Below are 20,548 nucleotides of genomic sequence, written 5' to 3' on the forward strand. Positions count from 1 at the left end.
CCCCGTGAGGCCTAACCACCCTCACCCACTACCCAGCCGGGAAGCCTACCCACATACGCTTGGGGCCAATACTCCCTCCCCCCACCCCAAGTACCCACAATAAAAACAATACACAGCCCCACAATAAACATCATTCTATTTATTACATACATAACCCACCCCCTGTGCCCCCCATAAATACATGACTTATTATTTTACATACAGGGTTCATACCCCACGCCCAAGTGAGTCCCCGGTGGGCCTGACGGGTCACCTCACAGACCTACAGGTTACCAGCAACTTGTTTCATACAGGTTCTGGAGGCCTGTTGGTGGGTCCCGCCAGGTGCCATGGCCCACCAGGTGGTCTCTGTGGGTCACCGTGGGCCACAATTGGGTCCCCACAGTAGGCCTGCGGATGTCTGGGAGCCCCGGGTCAGACCCACAGGTGTCTGCGGGGCCTCGAGTGGTTCCCACGGGTGTCTGGGGACCCAGGTGGGCACTACGGGTCTGCGGTGCCCCCACTGATGTGGGGCCACCGGTTCTTTCCCACAGACTACGGTTACGCGGTGCTCCCACAGATGTGGGGCCACCGGTTCTTCCCCGCAGGTGTCCCCCGTGGACCCACCAGCCTGATACCTGTTAGATACCCGAGGATACCGCAGGTGGTCTCCAGAGGTCTCACGCAGAACCAAAAGGAACTAACCATGAATGTAAAATAAATAAACCTGACCTATACATTCAATATATCAATCCCCCTCCCCCCAACACAAACAGTATAATAATGTGCAAAATAACTATTATCCAGATAGGGATAATAGATTATTTGCCCATTATTAAACACATTAACTAGCATATTAAAATAAATAAAGTACTACTGACCTCATCAATAAGAAGCCCCCGTCGCCAGCAAAATCCTTGTTCTCCGTTGCCCACAAAATACATTGCCAATACATAGCCAATACATTGCAATTACATTCAGATATCAATTAACCCCTTAATCACCTTATCGGATAATAACCGCAAAGGTAATTAAGGGGTTAGGCCACCCTCGCCCGATACCCACCCTTCACCCATTCATTTGTACAGTGGCTTCATCATGCAACTATGTGAAGCGCTATGTACACTAATGGCGCTATATAAATAAAGACATACAATACAATATATATACACATGATGAACCAATATACACATAAATGTAGAAGGGTTATCAAAAACATGCTCTACTACAAATATCACTTCTCCATACAGACACAGTACAATAAAATCATATTTCCTTAAAAAATCCAATCTCATCTTCCAATCAAAATCCTCAAATGCCAATCAAAAGCCTCAAATGCCAATCAAAACATTGCATTTACATTGTATACATGATGCATACAATCTATGCACCTTGTACACTCTGCCAATGAATGTTAACAATAACATATTCCAAACAAAATACCAATACATCCAAACAAGTATACTATTTAAACCAATCAAGTAACCATAAATCAATTAGCATTCATTAATTAAATCACTAAACAATTTAAATTCAATCCATAACAATTAAACAATTAACTATTTCAATCGTTAAACAGAACAAGTTATCCTCAGACAAAATATAAGTACCAAAAAGAATACAATATACAAAAGCAAGCCTCACCCTGACCTAAAGTACACCATACAAGACCAAAAATTACATCTATCTAATTTTAAAATACATGACACACACATTTATGCATAGATGCTTTGGCAAAAACATTTTAAACACAGAAAAACAAGCTTTTAAAACAACATAATTTCTTACCCTGTATGTATATATAGATCTTGACATACATACATACATACATACATACATACATACATACATACAGTGGCAACAAATTATATACCAAAAAAAAAAACACATGTAAAAAAACAAAAAAAAATGAACAAGTTAAATAAAATACATTTCTTTTGTTCACTTACCATTACTAGACCCACTTACCGACTCCCGTTGAACAACTTACTCTCGAACCAATCCACGCACAGGTACCCAGAAAATAATAAACCATAAAATAATAAACATTAAAATAAAAAAACCAAAACAATCCAGGGGTCTTCTATTTGTAATCCATCTTCATCTATATTCTTCTTTCTTGTATCTTCTTCCGGTCTCTTCCGGGGTCTTCTTGTCTTCTTCGGCCACGCCCTGGCCTTCTTCTTCTGTAGGAGGTCCTTCCTCCTCGGCATCTGCCTTCAAAATGAGACGACATAGGCTTTTATAGGCCTATGACGTCACATTTTCATCATATGGTTTCCACGGCCCTGATTGGGCCGTGAAAACATGTGCTTTGGCCGAGAAAAAAAAAATGATGACATCATTTAAAGGCAATGAAAGCACAGCCAATCAGAATGGCTTTGCTTCAATTGCCTTTAAGATGACGTCATGAGGAGGAGCATGCACGATGGGCTCAGAGATGGCAGCATAGTCTGACAGCTCCACTAAACCCCGGTGCAATTTGTACAATAAACGCACTATAATACCCACGATTTCACTGCAAAAGCACACGCTCCGACAGCAGAAGTGGCGGAGATGCCAACAACACGTGCAGTTTCTCAAAAATCGAAGAGGAAATCAATTGATTTGCGCTCTTACTTTTGGAACTCTGATCCGGCAAAGAGCAGAGAGGAGGCTGCAATGTCGCCACGTGGGAGTTCAGATACAGACTCCACACAGGATAGAGGGGAGCAGACAGAAGATGCTGAACTACAGCCTGTGCTAAGGAAGGACATGAAACAATTTCTAATAGATATTAAAGAATTCTTCCGTACTGAGGTGGAGGGGTTGAGAAAAGACCTCCAAAATATTGGGGAACATACACACGAGCTGGAGCAACGCATGGATACATCAGTGGAATGCCACAAACACACGAAGCAGGAAATCATACAAATTAAAAACGCCTGACTGAACTGGAGGATAAACAAGAAGATGGGGAGAACAGAGACAGGAGAAATAACCTGCGTATAAGGGGCATACCTGAAGAAGTCCTGGATGTGGAGGATTTCGTGGGCAGATGGATGGAATCCCTGCTTCCAGATAAAACACCTGCGGAGCTCCAACTAGATCGCTGCCATCGTGCCCTGCGGTCCAAGCCTCTGCCAAACAATCCCCCGAGAGATGTGGTCCTGCGGATGCATTATTTCAAAATTAAAGAGGAACTCTGTAAAATCACACGGGCTTCCCCCACTGTTCAGTTTGACGGCATCCGCATGTCAGTGTTTCAAGACATTTCCCCCACCACACTGAATAAAAGAAGATCCCTCCATCCTCTGACTAAAATACTTCGGGACAAAGGCATAAATTATCGCTGGATCTTCCCGTTTGGTCTCCTGGTAGTTAGGGAGGGAAGGGCTCACACACTGAGACACGTGGATGAGGGAGCTGAGTTCCTGAGGAAATTGGGAGTAAAAGAAACTCTGGATTACCAGGCAGAGAAGCGTCCAGCCCTGGAAATTAACTGGAGGAAAGCGACCAGCGCACCTGAAAAGAAAAAAGATAAAAACAAAACATGAAGACTGCAAACTGTTCCACGTGTCACATATTTATCCCATTAAAGACTTACTGCACTGTTACCAAGGTTAATAGAGAGCCCTGCAGGGGGAAGTTATAATGCCTGTGCAGAGGCTCTAAAGTTATAAAAGACGAATATGTTGCTACAGTTATGATTGTTTACAGTTGATTTACAGCAACTAGTTCCTGTGCAAGTTATGTGTTCCAGTTTCCCTGCACTTATAGCCCCTGCCATGAGGCTTCTCCCGATGAAGGAAGATGGCGCCCAGGTGAGCAAGTATGCAGGAGCTGGGGACAACGCGCGAAGAAGAAGAGGGGCCAAGATGGCAGCGCCAAAAATGGCACAAAAATGTGGTAGCTGCGCTCCGGGAGAGGTGAAGGAGGGAGGAGAGGCGGAGCCACGAGTAGGGAGGAGTGCGGTGTGGAGCCAGCCTACCCACAACGTTGCTGGAGGGAAGTGACGTCATCCAGGTGACCGGGCGCTGGGTGATGACGCGATCGGAAGGACATCGGCGAAACCGGAAGTGCGGGTCTGCAGGCAGCAGGGAAGCTCGGCGGGGGTGCGCAAACTCCGCCGCCGAGAGCCCTGCTGAGCGGAGGAGAGAGGAGGGAGGGAGGCAGACTGGACACACTGCAGAAGGAGGCAGACATGGGGAACTGGAAGGGGGGTAGGGGTGTGGTAGTAGAGGTGGGATGGAAGCGGGGATAGGGGTGGACTGGAAGGGGGGGATTGGAAAGGGGGGTAGAGGTGTGATGGAAGGGGGGTAGGGGTGGGAGGAGGTAAGGGGGTAGATAGATGGTGGTAAGGAGAGGTAGTAGTGGGAAGGGTTAGCTTAGTAGAGAAGAGGTTTAGATTTGGGGTAGATGGATAGATTAAGACTAGACTAAGGTCTAGACAGACAGAGGGGAGTGAAAGAGCAGAGAGTCATAGCATAGCGATACAGAGGGAGGCCGCAACAGCCAAGGTGGAGGGAAACTTAAAGATGCAGCAGGACTATAGCACACATTTCTCTGCACACTTACACAGGGCAGAAGCAGCAGACTATGTAGCAAGGAAATGGGATAGGGGTGTTGAATGAAGTTATATAGTTATTGCGAAGAGATAGTTGGGTGTTATACAAAAAGATGAATGTTATAAAGTACAAGTTTTACATTGTGGTTAGGACAATGGAAGCTAGCACCGGAGGTTAGGGGGCGGTCACGCCACTCTGGCAGTAGGTATGTTCCATGGCCCCACAAGGGTAGTCACATCAGGGCCTGTGGGGAAAGTCCCAGGGGAGAAGAGACTCCAGAAGAGTCGACACCTTCAGGCCCTAGTGGAAGGTGCGGGGAGGAGGTGTGCTGCCCCTGGGCACAAGAGCATGGGTCCGACAGGATCAGTTATTGCTCACAGCAGAGATTGTTGAATTTGTTCGGTATGTTGTATGTTGTCTTGGGTCCTCTGTTTGTTCCTGTGAGGGTTTCCCTCTCCGTCTCCCCGAACCCCCGCCTCTAGTACGCACGGGAACGTAATGGCAAGGATAGGTCTGCGGAAAGCCGGCTGCAGTCCCTTGATGTACTCCTGACAAGACATCAGATTTGGGTAAGCACTGTCGCACACATAACACTATGGCTGTAACTTGGGTATCACATAATGTTAAAAGCATGAATAGTCCCCAGAAAAGGAGAATCACATTCAAAGAATATAAAAGGATAAAAACAGACGTTTTATTTTTACAGGAGACCCACTTTAGTGCTAGGAATAACCCTCGGTTTCTGGATGTCAACTTGCGCCAGTTCTATCTAGCGTCCGCTCTTGGGGAAAAAAAAAGAGTGGCAATACTGTTTCACAATAGCTTTCCATTTAAGGTGGATAAGGTTAAAAGGGACACGGAAGGAAGATACCTTATCTTGACGGGGACAGTACATAATAGTCGCTTAACTCTGGCTTCAGTTTACGCCCCCTGTGAAAATGACTCACAGTTCTTTCGTGCATTTTTTGCACTACTGGATAGGGTGGCGGAAGGGCGTCTAGTGATTGCAGGAGACTTTAATAAAAGATTAGACCCGACATTAGATAGAGCACAACAGAGGACCAAGGACAGAACTGCAGGGGTGATGGCACTTCGACAGGGTATCAGGGACAAACAGTTAGTTGACATTTGGAGGGAGCAGCACCCTAGAGACAGAGGCTTCACATTCTACTCGCACCCGCATGACAGCTACAGCAGAATCGATTACTTCTTCATATCAAATAGACTGGTTCCGCAGATCTCCTACTCAGGAATCCATGATATTTCATGGTCAGATCATGCACCGATTGAGCTGAGGTGCTCTCAAATTAAATTGGCCAGCCCAGGAGCAAATTTGAAACTAAATGAATCTTTAATTAAGATCCCAGAAGTAGCACAAAGCATCAAAGATGAGATTTCGCAATTCTTTAAGACAAACATAGGCAGTGTGGAGTCCCATGTCACCTTATGGGAGGCTCACAAAGCTACAATGCGAGGGGTTCTGATTAATATAGCATCAGGAAGGGAAAAAGCAAGGGAGGCCAAAATGACTCGCTGTCACGGGAGACTCCTGTGGCGGGTAGGATCTCGGAGGCCGGAACAGCAGGAGTGTAGTTGGGGTCACAAGCAGAGATCAGAGGCAGGCGTCAGATAGCAAAGTCAGGTAACAAGCAGGGGTCCGAGGCAGGCGGCAGGTAGCGAAGTCAGGTAACAAGCAGAGGCTGGCAACGAGGATACTGGAACAGGACAGGCGAGCAGGGACAGGTCTGGGAGCAGGGACTGAGAACAAGAACAAACAGGGACAAGCCAGATTACCAGCAAGGGCCTTTACTGCGAACAGACTCAAATACAGGTACAGGAACAGATCAGGATCAGAGGCATGTGCATAGGAGTCTGACTTGAAACAGAGGCAAGGGAGGAACAGGAAAGGGAGGTTTATATATGCAGGCTGGGAGGTGGAGCACAGGAGAAGAGGTGTCAGGTATCAGAGTCTGGAATGTTCCTTAGTTTAGCAGCAGCAATCCCGGTGGACAAGTATAGGTACTGCAGGCTAGAACAAGACATTGAGAGTGGCAGCAGTCCCGGTGGCCAAGCATGGGTACAGCAGGCTAGAGAATATGACATTACTCCCAAGAGCGTTCTCTGGACGATCCTCCAGGCTCTTCCAGGAGGCCTTGATGAAAAGTGGACTCAAGGTGACCCACCTCTGGTGGTTTGTCAGTGGGCAGAGGGTACTCCACAGGTACATTGAGTGCTGCAAGGAATCTCCGAATGAGTGCGTTCAACCCAAAAGCAGGGGCAGAGACATCAGGCATGTGGGCATCAAGGACGGCTGCAGCTTTTCCACATGAGTCAGTGGGGACACAGAGTTTGCTCTCCATGGTCTCCTCTTGCGACTGCCGTTTCGTAGCATCACTCAATGAAAGACCAGCCATTTCAGTTTTCAGCTCTTGAAGCTGTCCTTCTGCACTTCTTTTCCCACTCAAAGCAGTTGTCAGTTCAGCTTCTTTGGAGTTGAGTCGTGACTCCATATCTCCCAGCTGACTTAGAACAAGGCTTAAATGTGTTTCTTTTTCTTTATTTCTGACCTGTAGCTGCCGGTACTCCTCATAGACTTTGTCCAGCTGCAGCCGGGCTTTCTCATGGGCTGTGTGATTCAACACTTTGCAGGCATCAGTCATCTTGACCCCACAGCTTAATGTGAGGCCAGCCACTTGACAGACGGACACCTCCTCCCTCTCTTTTTTGGCAAGCTGTGTCTTGAGCTCAGCGATCTGCGCCTGTAGCGTTGTGAGATACTGTGATGTGTGTTCAGCTGTCAGCTTTAGCTCTTTCATTTGTAGGTGTTGTTGCAATTTCCACTCCTCAGTGAGAGATCCCTGGTTAAGTGCATCCTGCAATTCTCTTATCAGGGCTTCATCTCTTCACTGTGATCATGTTGAGCTCGCTTCCATGCATCCCTCATCACGTCTTGGAGCTCTGCAAATTCCTTTGCTATGGTCTCAGCAGCTTGTCTTTTCCAGGTCTCTTTCTCTTGGGTGTACTGGCTGTTAGGGATGGAGCAGTGTTTCTGCTCCTCTAAGTCTTGCTTCAGATCCTGGACCGCCTTGTGCTCCCTCTCATACAGGGTTACCTGGGCTCTAAGCTCCTCCTCAAGTGAGGCAATGGATATGCTCAGTGTGGCCTTCAGCTCCTCATGCTGCTCTTTGGGAACACCCTGGGTACTCAGATACTCTTGCAGCATTTTTACCTTGTAGGCAGTCTGGAAACTTTCTTCCTGCAGAACTCGCTGCTTTTCCTCAGCATTCACCCATTTCTCTTTCGTGTCCTGCAGATGTATATGCAGTTCTTGCAGCTGACTCTGTAGCATATTTTCTGCTTGTGTGCGCTGCTCCAGGAAGACACGTTCTTCTTGCAGCACTCTCTCTGTATCCTGCAGTGCTGTCTGCACGTCTATTTTTTCCCGGGCCAACTGTTTCTTCTCCTCTTCTATTTCATGGAGTTTCTTATCTCCTTCACTGACTTGGGCATAGAGATTCTTGCACTCTTGGGTTACAGTTTCAAAACTGGTATTTAACCCTTCAAAGATTTCTCTCAATGAACATAGTTCTGTGTTGAAGTGGCAACTCTTCTCCTTAGAGGCTTCCAGCTCTGTAGTAAGCCTGTGAACCTCTTTCTGAGATGCTTCCAGTGCTGCGTCAACTTGAGTCATGAAAGTCTGGTACTGGGCAGAATCACCGTATGCCTTCTCCAGCTTACTTGACAAGATCGCTCTGTCATTCTCCAACTGATATTTTTCTTTTTCACAGTCACCCTCTGCTTTTTCCAGCGCTAATTGCATCCTTGACTTTTCTTCTATCAATAGTCTCTTCTCCTCTTCTGATTCATGGAGTCGTTTATCTCCTTCACTGGCTTGGACAGAGAAGGTCTTACTCATTTGGTTTATAGTTTCAAACCTACTATTTAACTCTTTGAAGGCGTCTCTCATAGAACGTATCTCTGTTTTCAAGTAGCATCTCTCCTCCCGAACGACTTCCATCTCTTTTTTGAAGTAGCAAATCTCCTCCTGGGAGACTTTAAGCTCTGTATTAAGCCTATCAATTTCCTTCATAGAGATTTCCAGGAATTCATTACTTTTAGAAGTGAGGCGATGATCCTCAGCAGCATCAGCATATGCCCTCTCCAGCTCACCTGACATGACATCCAGGTCAGTCTCCAACTGGTGCTTTTCTTTTTCCTGGAGAACACACTTAGCAAGTGCTGAGGATAGACAGCTCTGTAGTGCAGCCTTGGCTTCTTGCGCTTTATCTAAACGTCCATGAAGACAATCAATCTCTTTTCGTGCAGATTGAAGTGTCTGAGTTAGGGCATCTTTTCCTTGATTAAATACTTCTTTCTTTTCCTTCTTCTTCCTTGCTTTGAGAAGTTCTGAAGAATCAGTGGTACTGTGTTCACATTTACTGCTCAAGACTGTTTTTTGAGCGGGAGCCATAATTTCAGACATGGGGAAACCACACTTCCCAAGAAACCAGTAAAAAGGAAATTTGTCTTTAAAGCAGAAGCATTAGAATGAACAACAGAAATATTAGACACAGAGAGACAAGACAGGAGAGCTGACCCTTTTGAGACCTTAGCATCAGTCACAAAGATATCATAAATGCAAGGAAAAAACATAAACAGAAAAACCTGCAGTTAAATCTGAAACTTTAGATATCAGGCGTAGGGATATCAGACAGAGAACCCTGCAGTAAAATCTGAAACATTTACACATCAGGCGTAGGGATATCATATAGACAGAGAAAAATCTGCAGTTAAATCTGAATCTTTAGACAGGCATAGAAATATCATAGACAGCAGGAAACTACTACAGAGAAAACTTGCAGTTAGATCCAAAACTTTTGACATCAGACATAGGAATATCAGACAGAGAAAACCTGCAGTTAAATCTGAAACTTTAGAACCAATCATAGGAAGAACTACAGATTGCAAGAAAATCACAGCATGCAGTAACAAAATAATGGGAGCACTTTTGTCTTTTGAAATGGGGACCCTGTGAACAGCAGTGGTCCAACCAGGGAAAGCAGTAAATCAAGGTAACCGTCTTAAATAGATATGTGAGTCTGAAAATCTGCAGTGGCCCACCCACAATGCAGAGACAATTCTTGTCCAGGTAATGAAAGTCTGAAAATGGCAAAAACAGGTACCACAGGGAGGGTTTTTTTTTTTTTTTTTGTAAAAGGGAATTCTTCTCAGGGAGAAAGTGGCACAAAAAGCCCTGCAGAAACCTTTGCAGCAACAAAACCTTCAGGATCCCAACTGGGAATTCAAAAAACAAAAAAAAAGTACTTTTCTTCCTCCAAGCGGATGGGGTCTGCTGAAGCAGGAAGGCAGAGAATAAGTTCCAGCGAGATCCAGAAGTTGCCTCTGTTTTCTGTCATGGGAGACTCCTGTGGCGGGTAGGATCTCGGAGGCCGGAACAGCAGGAGTGTAGTAGGGGTCACAAGCAGAGATCAGAGGCAGGAGGCAGATAGTGAAGTCAGGTAACAAGCAAGGGTCCGAGGCAGGCGGCAGGTAGCGAAGTCAGGTAACAAGCAGAGGTCGGCAATGAGGAGACTGGAACAGGACAGGCGAGCAGGAACAGGTCTGGGAGCAGGGACTGAGAACAAGAACAAACAGGGATAAGCCAGATTACCAGCAAGGGCCTTTACTGCGAACAGACTCAAATACAGGTACAGGAACAGATCAGGATCAGAGTCATGTGCATAGGAGTCTGACTTGAAACAGAGGCAAGGGAGGAACAGGAAAGGGAGGTTTATATATGCAAGCTGGGAGGTGGAGCACAGGTGCAGGGGTGTCAGGTATCAGAGTCTGGAATGTTTCTTAGTTTAGCAGCAGCAATCCCGGTGGACAAGTATAGGTACTGCAGGCTAGAACAAGACATTGAGAGTGGCAGCAGTCCCGGTGGCCAAGCATGGGTACAGCAGGCTAGAGAATATGACACTTGCTACGAGATAAGCTCCATGAACTCTCTATACTGCATAACCGAACGGGTAGAGAGGAGACATTACAGGAGTTGAAGGATGTAAGAATAGAACTTAACCTACTCCTTACTTCCAAGGCTGAGAAGACACTGAGTTGGACAAAGAGGAAATTTTTCGAAAAATCAAACAAGCCAGATACCATGCTAGCTAGGAAAATTTGCAACAAACCACAAAACTACACCATCCACTCAATTAAAACTAGAACGGGAGACTTGACTTCGAATCCCAAACACATAGTTGAGGAGTTTAGAGCATATTATGAAAGATTATACGACGGGCAGAAGGTGAGGCATAACGATAAAACGAGGAAAGCCTTGGAAAAATTCTTAGCGGACTCGGGTTTGCCGATAATACCAAGGTTGGAGCGAGAGTTTCTAGGAAAGGAGTTCACCGCGGAGGAACTGCTAGATGTAGTTACCTTAAACCTGCAAAAGCTCCAGGCCCAGACGGTTTTTCGAATCTATATTATAAAAAATATATAGGGATTCTGTCCCCGCAATTATTATGGATGTTTAACCATATCTTAGCAGGGGGGTCCTTTTCAGACTGATGCTGCAGGTGTCCATCTCGGTGATTCATAAACAGGGCAAAGATCCCACCAATTGTCCAAGCTACAGGCCGATCTCATTAATTAACTCAGATATCAAAATTTACTCCAAATTAATGGCCAATAGATTGAGTTCAATTCTTCCTAGGCTGATTCACCCGGATCAAGTTGGTTTTATCACAGGTAGGCAAGCGGACGATAATACAAGAAGAATAGTAGATACCATTGACTATATTAATGCCAATAAGATCCCGGGCATCATATTAAGCCTCGATGCTGAAAAAGTCTTTGATAGAATTGACTGGCCCTACCTAGATGCCACGCTTGCAGCGTTTGGAATGGGGGACACGGTATCTTGGGCAATCAAAGCTCTGTACACTAATCCGACAGCGCGGGTAATCCATCAGGGGTTCCCGTCAGGCGCACTGAAAATTAAAAGTGGTACAAGACAGGGATGCCCACTCTCGCCCTTGTTGTTCTCCCTATGCATGGAACCAGTTGCAGCACACATTCGGAGTAATAAAGATATCACAGGAATTCAAATCCACTCGCAGGAGTACAAGACCGCACTATATGCGGATGATGTTATATTGACAATCTCTAGGCCCCTGGTCTCTCTACCCAACCTCTTCGACCTTCTGGAAAAGTTTAATACGATCTCAGGTTTTAAAATCAACCAAGCAAAATCGGAAGCGCTAAACCTAAACCTCCCAAAAGACACAGAAAAACTAATAGAGATTAACTTCAATTTGAATTGGCAACCCAAAAAGATTAAATACCTAGGAGTTAATCTCACAAAGGAGGTTAAGTTGTTATATAAGGCAAACTACCCTAAACTCTTGCAATCTTTGAGAAAGGAGTTAAAGGAGTGGGCGACGTATGGTATCTCCTTGACTGGAAGAATTTATAGCTTAAAGATGAACCTTCTCCCCAGACTATTATATCTTTTTCAGACACTCCCCATACCTTTAGAAAGGGCAGACTTCAAGAACCTGCAGGCCCAGATCTTTAAGTTCATCTGGAAAAACAAAAAAGCTAGGATACCAGCAAAAACATTAGTGAGAATATATTTTAACAGCTACATGGGATTGCGCTTTTTCCTCTTTTTTTCAATATATATATATATATATATATATATATATATATATATATATATATATATATATATATATATATATGCAGCAATGACAAAGGAAGTAATAACAAGTTATTAAGATAGAGGATAATGTAGATAAAGATGGGGAGATATAAAGGGGACCATTTCAGCCATATACATACTAGTACAAACTAAGGCTATCATTATGCTATCCCATCATGCATTACTATCCTTAGCTGGCTCAGAGGACAACAAGGACAGATAATTATATGATTTTTAATTATACAGTTATAATTATGGTCTTGCAGTATTATTAGTATGGTGTGACAGGGTCGCTGTAAAGTCATTGCATTATAAAAGGTCACTGTAAGACCGGATTCTTAATTATATTATAGAGAAAGACGCATCCATCCAAGATACAGTATGCTGCTATTGGGAATCCTCTGGTACCAGTATACTAAGCTTTTATTTATTTATTTATTTAGAGACATAGCTCTTTAATTGAAAAAGGAATATAGAGAATAGTGATGACTTGCAAGGTGACAATTTTAATATAATATTTGTAATATTGATCAGAATTCAGAAAATACATGCAACAAAAAAATAGCGAAGTGTCCATTGTCAAGTACTTAAACAAAATGCCCAATGTAGCTACTTCCATACATGTGACAAATTGCACTTTTAGCTTTATTCAGTGTATAGAGGTGTCCTGTTTACAGAATATGAACTGAGAAGCTATTGATTTTAATGTTGTTATAATTTATGTTATGTTGGTTTTCAAGAAAAAAATTCTAAAGAGCAGAAACAAATCTGTATTCAGGTTAATCATTTACACAATGCTTGCTTTAAATGTGCTCTGGATCCGAAAACTACTTACATCATACTTTTTGTTTCCACTGTGAATATAGTATGACTGTTTAAATGTTACAACATGTTTGATTTTAAAATCTTAACGCAAATGAACAGAACTTTTTATGATAAACCTATCATGGAGATAGCACACACTATACTATATGTATCTATAATACATTTGTTTTTACATTGAAACTACTAACTTATGACTACTAGAAGATTTACATTGTCTACTTCAAAACGGAAATTAATATAAATCCTAATATTGTGACCCAAACAAAATGAGAAAATGTGCTGTTCAGTTGCGTTAAGTTTTAAAATCAAAATGTTTGAAACATTTAAACAGTCATACTATTTTCACAGTGGAAACAAAAAGTATGATGTAAGTAGTTTTCGGATCCACAGCACATTTAAAGCAAGCATTGTGTAAATGATTAACCTGAATACAGATTTGTTTCTGCTCTTTAGAATTTTTTTTCTTAAAAACAAACATAACATAAATTATAACAGCATTAAAATCAATAGCTTCTCAGTTCATATTCTGTAAATAGGACACCTCTATCCACTGAATAAAGCTAAATGTGCAATTTGTCACATATATATATATTGTTGTACAAAGTGTAGGCGATTTAGAATATCGTGCAAATTACAATAAGCGTTAGAGAAGTGAAATAGGAAAGACCTTTTATTTTATTATCTCTGTAGTGTGAACGTGTATGTATATTTAATGAGGGCATATATGCTAACCAGCAAACTAGATACAATGTACAAATGGTAACAGTGAGGTCACAGAGAAATGGTTATACTGTATATAATATAATATTAATGTTGGATATCTGATAAAAATCACAGTAATATTTCACTTTGCTTTAGAATTTGTCTCTTCATTAGGGGAATACTTGATCCTTTTGGTTACTGTTCTGCCGCGTCACTCATTGGACTGGCTATTGTTTGTTTTTTAGCTGGGCTATCACCAAAGCTGATGCTGACTGCAGGTTACCCTCAGCAAATCTGCCCGTTTATGAAAAGGAAGGAGACATTATTTTTGGAGGACTTATTCCAGTGCATCTGCGTCCTGGCAACATCAAAATAACCTTCACAGAGAAACCTACACCAGTGAAATGTGACAAGTAATATAGCGTGTCCTAATAATATTAAATCAAATGATGCCTTTGTACACATTGCTGTGTATATGTTATAGCTCGCAGTGTAATAATTAATCCTCACTAAGGTTTAAAGTCCTGAATTTCTTCTGAATAAAAAATATCTTTATTATTTTAGTTTATTTCATTATTTAACTTTCTGCATAAAGTATACATTCAATACGGTGTAAATCAAATTTGAAAACGACTTGCTAAATATAATAATGTCATGAACAAAATTATTTTCAAAGGACTGCAATGTATTAGATGATTCCATTAATATCCCAATCTCACATAACCCCAGATTCATTAAGCTCTATTATGGGTTTATGATCCAGAACAGATGTTACCTTCCATTCTAGTCACTGGATGGTATGCAATGTTAACACATTGCAGAGTTTCAATATTCTGAAGGCCAATATTTATTTTGTATTGTCATTAAATGCTTGACTTCTCTGTATCTTTAGACTTTATATTCAACGTTACCAAGAAGTCCTAGCCATGGTTTATGCCATTAATGAGATCAATGAGAATCCAGAACTTCTGCCAAATATCACTTTGGGCTTTAGGATTTATGACTCCTGCTATAAGGAAACCCAAGCAGTTGAAGGGGCAATGATGATTTTATCAGAGATACAGAAGGCAATCCCAAATTACAGGTGTGAAAACATATCCAAGCTGGTAGGGTTAATTGGAGATCTTCAGTCCTCCTCCTCCCTCGCAGTGGCAAGAATTTTGGGACTTTACCGGTTTCCCCAGGTAATTGTAGACATTTGTACAGTACTGTAACTTGAGACAAGTAAAATGTTTGCTGGTAGAAACGGGCAAAATGTTCACAGAAATTTAAATCCACGGCAGGTTTGCAAATTCCTTTAATCCTCTGGATCAGTTTCAAAAAAGCAGATTTCAGCAAAACAGAGCAAAAATATGCTGCAGCAGAGGGGCTATCCAGCAGCTGGTTTAGATCACACTGCTAGAGCTGCTGCCCTGAATAGCAGAGGTTTGGGGTTCTGATCCTATTGTGCCTGATTCATTTAATCATTTTGCAGCCAGAGAGGCCTGAAATGCACTGCACAGTAATGCATTGTAGGCACCTCTGGCAATAGAAGCGACAATAGTGTTACTACAATTTGTTATAAATACTGTATACTGCTATAAATGCTGCTACATGAAATCCCCACATGCTTCAGCACGGAGGGAACTGCAAAGGGCAGAATGATTCTGCTTTGACAAGCTAAAGAATAAACTCTTACTCTTATTTCAGATAAGTTACGGATCAGCATTCGCAGATCTAAGCGATAAAATCCAGTTTCCTTCATTCCTACGTACAATAATAAATGATAAAATACAATCTCGGTACTTCATTAATCTGATGTTTCATTTTGGGTGGACCTGGGTAGGAATCTTGGCACAAGAAAATGATTTTAGACTCTATAGCAGCGAACTGATGAGAAAAGATATTGAAGCAGCAGGGATTTGTGTAGCATTTTTTATCAAGATATCTGCCCAAGACAGCAGAGATCAAACTCTTTCGATTCTTCAGGTTATAAGAAAATCAACAGCCACTGTTATTGTAATGTATTGTTCTTTGCCAGAATTGATCATTTTCATGCAAGTGGCTACGGCAGAACATTTTACTGGCAAGATCTGGTTTGCTAGTGGCAGTTGGATGGCCTCTCCTATCTTTTCATACAAGGAATTTTGGGGAACATTAAATGGCACCATTGGAATAATTATTCCTTTAATAAAACTTCCAGGATTCAGAAAGTTTCTCTATAGTATTCACCCATCCTCATACCCAGAGGACATATTTATGAAAGCATTTTGGGAAGAAGGCTTTGGATGCTTATGGCCTAAGGAAGATCACAATCAGACTGTATCTGAAAAACTCAGCCAGGGGTCAACCCGATATTGCACAGGCCAAGAAAATCTTGAAACATTAGAGAGTTTGGGTTATAATGAAGAAAAATCAAGATATGCCATCTCAATTTATAATGCAATTTATGCACTAGCACATGGTGTCAATGATATGATTCCATGCAAATCTACCTCCTCCTGTTTTAACATTAGTAGATTGCAACCCTGGAAGGTAAGAAATATTTACAAATATTTGTATACAGTATTTAAATGTGCTGTCTGTGACAGTAGAGGTAATGTCGTTTCTATAATGAAGGTTAAGCCCGGCCATTGCCCCTACCAGTCTTAATGGATACTCAGGAGTTAACCCCGTATCTGTGTGTAACATGTGATTTGATTTATGCATGACCATTGTTTTTGCTGTTGTTTTTGTGTGCAGAGCTGGTAGTTCACTCAGTCAGCTTGCAACAAAGAGATAGGGTCCTGCTATCCAGAATGGGGAAGGTGAAATGCTTCAGACAGTGAGGAAGTGAAGGGTTTCTGACTCAGGTCTGGGAAATAATGCTTCTCCAAGTGGAGCTATTGTTCAACCCAGACTCTGTGGCTCCTATTTTTTCGGGAAATATTGGGCTGGCTGAGAGAACCATTGCTGGGTATGAGTCCAGTAGGCACAATTCTCATTGGCCTATTTGAATTTTCCACTCCTCATCATGCCCACCACGTGGGGTTTCTTAGAGTACTGTCATCTCCCACATCCAGAATTGGCCCATTCTGGTCGTAGCGCAGTAGGTCTCATCTGAGGTGAGGCTTGTAGTTGAAATGAGAAGGCTATTTGAACTTGTTATAGTGTCAAAAGCATCACTGGACTACTGCGGTACTCAAAGCGGACAGAGAGTGGAATCTGCCCGGGTAAACCTTGGAAGCGGTGTCTTGCACATAGTTGAGTTCAGATTCCCTCCATATTCCCTGTTTTGGGTGAGTTTGTACCAAACTGTTTTTAATGTTGTGTCTGTTGAGCTTGGTAGCAATAAACTTGTTTTATTTAACCTCTTTCTCTGTATGGTGTATTCGATTTCATTGTTAAGTATCCTGATCTCCAATTACATAGGCGACAAACTTTATTGTAACTCTGCTAATTCCGCAAATTTCAGAATATCCCGGTGATGTTCAGTTTTGTATCGTTTTCGCCCGGAGTGTATTGCGTTATTTTCCCGGCTGTGATTTAAGCATTTTATTCCCGCTGGCTGCAATACTGCAATGCCGTGTAAAAACGCATGGGGGCGTTTGTGAGCTGTTGTCTTTGAAGCCGTCCCCTATAACCCCTAACATACAGTACTGTACACATACAGTACTGTATATGCACATCAATGATACTATGGGCCGGCGGGGGCGAGATGTGTTTGCAGCAGAGAGAGATCCGCTGCTCTCTCTGCGCAAACATCGGCACATTAAAAATTATTTCAAATACATTTTTATTCATAGTGTAGATGTGCAGGGGGTCTCGGGAGCTGAACCGCACTGGTTTCAGGTCCGGGGACCCCCTGCTCCCCGAGATACGGGCCCCTTTATAAGGTGCCGGTATCCCTCTGCATTTAAAGGTCCCGATCACGTGACCGCGGCCTGTAAACCAAGCAGAGGGATACCGGCACCCCCTAAAGGGGCCTGTATCTCGGGGAGCAGGGGGTCCCCGGACCTAAAATCAAAACGTTTCTGCTCCGGAGACCCTCTGCACATGTACAATATGAATAAAACACATATATAAATAAAAACTCATTCCTTACCTTAGCGGCTATGTGCTACGGTAACGAAGCAGCATTTCTGTATTTTAATAATATTGAACAGTGAGCAGGGGGTTCCCTGAGCCAGAAACTAATGCTCAGGGGGCCCCCTGCTCCTGCACAATATTATTAAAAATACAGAAATGCTGCTTCATTACCATAGCGTAGAGCCGCTAAGGCAATGAATTGGTTAACCCACCGTGCTCGCTTTATTGTGGGTAGCGGGGGTGGGTGAAGGGGGTATTTGGCCCTTGGTGTGAGTTTAGGACTTGCCGGGGGGTTGCGGGTGCACTTAACCCCTTCACGACCGTAGTAGTTAATACCGCTACGGTCATGAAGGGGTTAACCCCTCCCGCTACCCCCCGCAAGCCCTAAACAACCACCGTTGGGGTTAATACCCCCTTCACCCACCCCCACTACCCACAATAAAAAAACTCACACACAGCAGCCGCCCAGAAAATAAATAAATCTAAATAAATAAATGAATATAAATAAATACATTTGAAATACATTTTTATTCATAGTGTAGATGTGCATGGGGTCTCCAGAGCTGTACCGCGTTGGTTTCAGATCCGGGGACCCCCTGCTCCCCGAGATACAGCCCCCTTTATGAGGTGCCGGTATCCCTCTGCGTTTAAAGGTCCCCATCACGTGACCGCGGCCTGTAAACCAAGCAGAGGGATACCGGCACCCCCTAAAGGGGCCTGTATCTTGGGGAGCAGGGGGTCCCTGGACCTAAAACCAAAACGTTTCTGCTCCGGAGACCCTCTGCACATCTACAGTATAAATAAAACACACACATCAATAAAGAATCGTTCTTTACCTTAGCGGCTATGTGCTATGGTAATGAAGCAGCATTTCTGTATTTTTAATAATATTGTACAGTGAGCAGAGGGTTCCCCAAGCCAGAAATCAAAACTCAGGGGGCCCCCTGCTCCTGCACAATATTATTAAAAATACAGAAATGCTGCTTCATTACCATAGCTGATAGCCGCTAAGGCAAAGAAGGGTTAAGGCAGAATAAACAATAAATACATTAAATACATATTTTTAATGTGTGTGTTAAACCTCCCTGTCTTCACTGTAATCTATGTTAAAAACCCTCCCCCTATTGTGTGTGTTAAACTTACCTGCCTTCACTGTAATCTATGTAAAAACCCCTCCCCCTATTGTGTGTGTTAAACCTCCCTGCCTTCACTGTAATCTATGTAAAAAACCCTCCCACTATTGTGTCTGCTAAACTTCCCTGCTTTGACTAATCTGTGTAAGCCCCCCTCCCCCTAATGTGTCAGTTTAATCTCCCTGCCTGTGTTTCTGTGAGTGCAGTGTAATGTATGTAAATGGGGGTAGGGGGAGGGGATCCCGTGTAAATAACCACACCCACACCCACTACCCACTACCCACCTGGACATGGCCCCTCCGCTGCTGCAAAACAGAGACAAAAATGAAAACATACAAAGTAATGTCCCCTAACCCCTTAATCACCATAGCGGTTATTAACTGCTACAGTCATTAAGGGGTTAACCCACCCTCACCAACCACTCGGGATGCCTACATACCCTCCCACACTAACCCCCCCCCCCATGAGGCCTAACCACCCTCACCCAGTACCCACAAGGGAGGCCTACCCACATACCGTTGGGGAAACACCCCCCCTCCACCCCCAGTACCAACAATAAAAACAATACAGTGACCCGCAATAAACATCATTCTATTTATTAAATACATTACCCACCCCTTGTGCCCCCCCATAAATACATGATTTATTCTTTTACATACAGAGTTCATAACGCAGCCCCACGCGAGTCCCCGGTGGGCTGGAGGGGCACCTGGACAGACCTACAGAGTACCAGCAGCCCTTTTTAAACAGGTTCTGGAGGCCTGCTGGTGGGTCCTGCCAGCACCATGGCCCCCAGGTGGTCTCCTTGGGTAACCGTGGGCCACAATTGGGTCCCCACGGTAGGCCCGCGGATGTCTGGGAGTCCCAGGTCAGACCCACAGGTGTCTGCTGGGCCTCGGGTGGTTCCCACGGGGGTCTGGGGAACTCACGAGTGCTCACTACAGGTCCGCTGTGCCCCCACAGAAGTGGGACAACACAGCTTCATCCCCGCAGACTACGGGTCGGCGGTGCCCCCACAGATGTGAGGCCACCGCTTCATCCCCACATATATCACCCGTGGAATAACCAGCCTGATACCCGTGGGATACCCGAGGCGATCCACAGGTGGTCTCCAGAGGTCCCACGCAGAACCACGGAACAAACCCTGAATGTAAAAAAAATAAACCTGGCCTATACATTCAATACATACACCCCCCCCCCCAACACCTACAGTACAATAATGTGCAAAATAACTATTATCCAGTTAATTTTTTTAAAAGCTTTTTTAACATGTGTATTTTTTTTTGTGGTATATCATTTCTTGCCACTGTATATACTGTATGTATGTATATATGTCTAGAGAGATATATACATACAGGGTAAGAAATGATGTTGTTTTAAAAGCTTGATTTGATGTGTTTTAAATTAATTTGTCTATGCTGCTATGCTATGACCATGCAACTTATTACGAGAGCAAATAATATGACTACACCATACATATTTGTACACATATATGCAGTAACTCCACAATACTCTGGTGCAGGGGGCACCAGTGTCCCAGTGTCCAGCCCACATTGTCTCTCCCACCCAAGAGTGTGTCAGCGCTGCCCACAGTAAGAGAGTATAGTTGG

Source organism: Ascaphus truei, chromosome 6 (genome assembly GCF_040206685.1).
Source record: "Ascaphus truei isolate aAscTru1 chromosome 6, aAscTru1.hap1, whole genome shotgun sequence".
NCBI classification, from domain to species: Eukaryota; Metazoa; Chordata; class Amphibia; order Anura; family Ascaphidae; genus Ascaphus; species Ascaphus truei.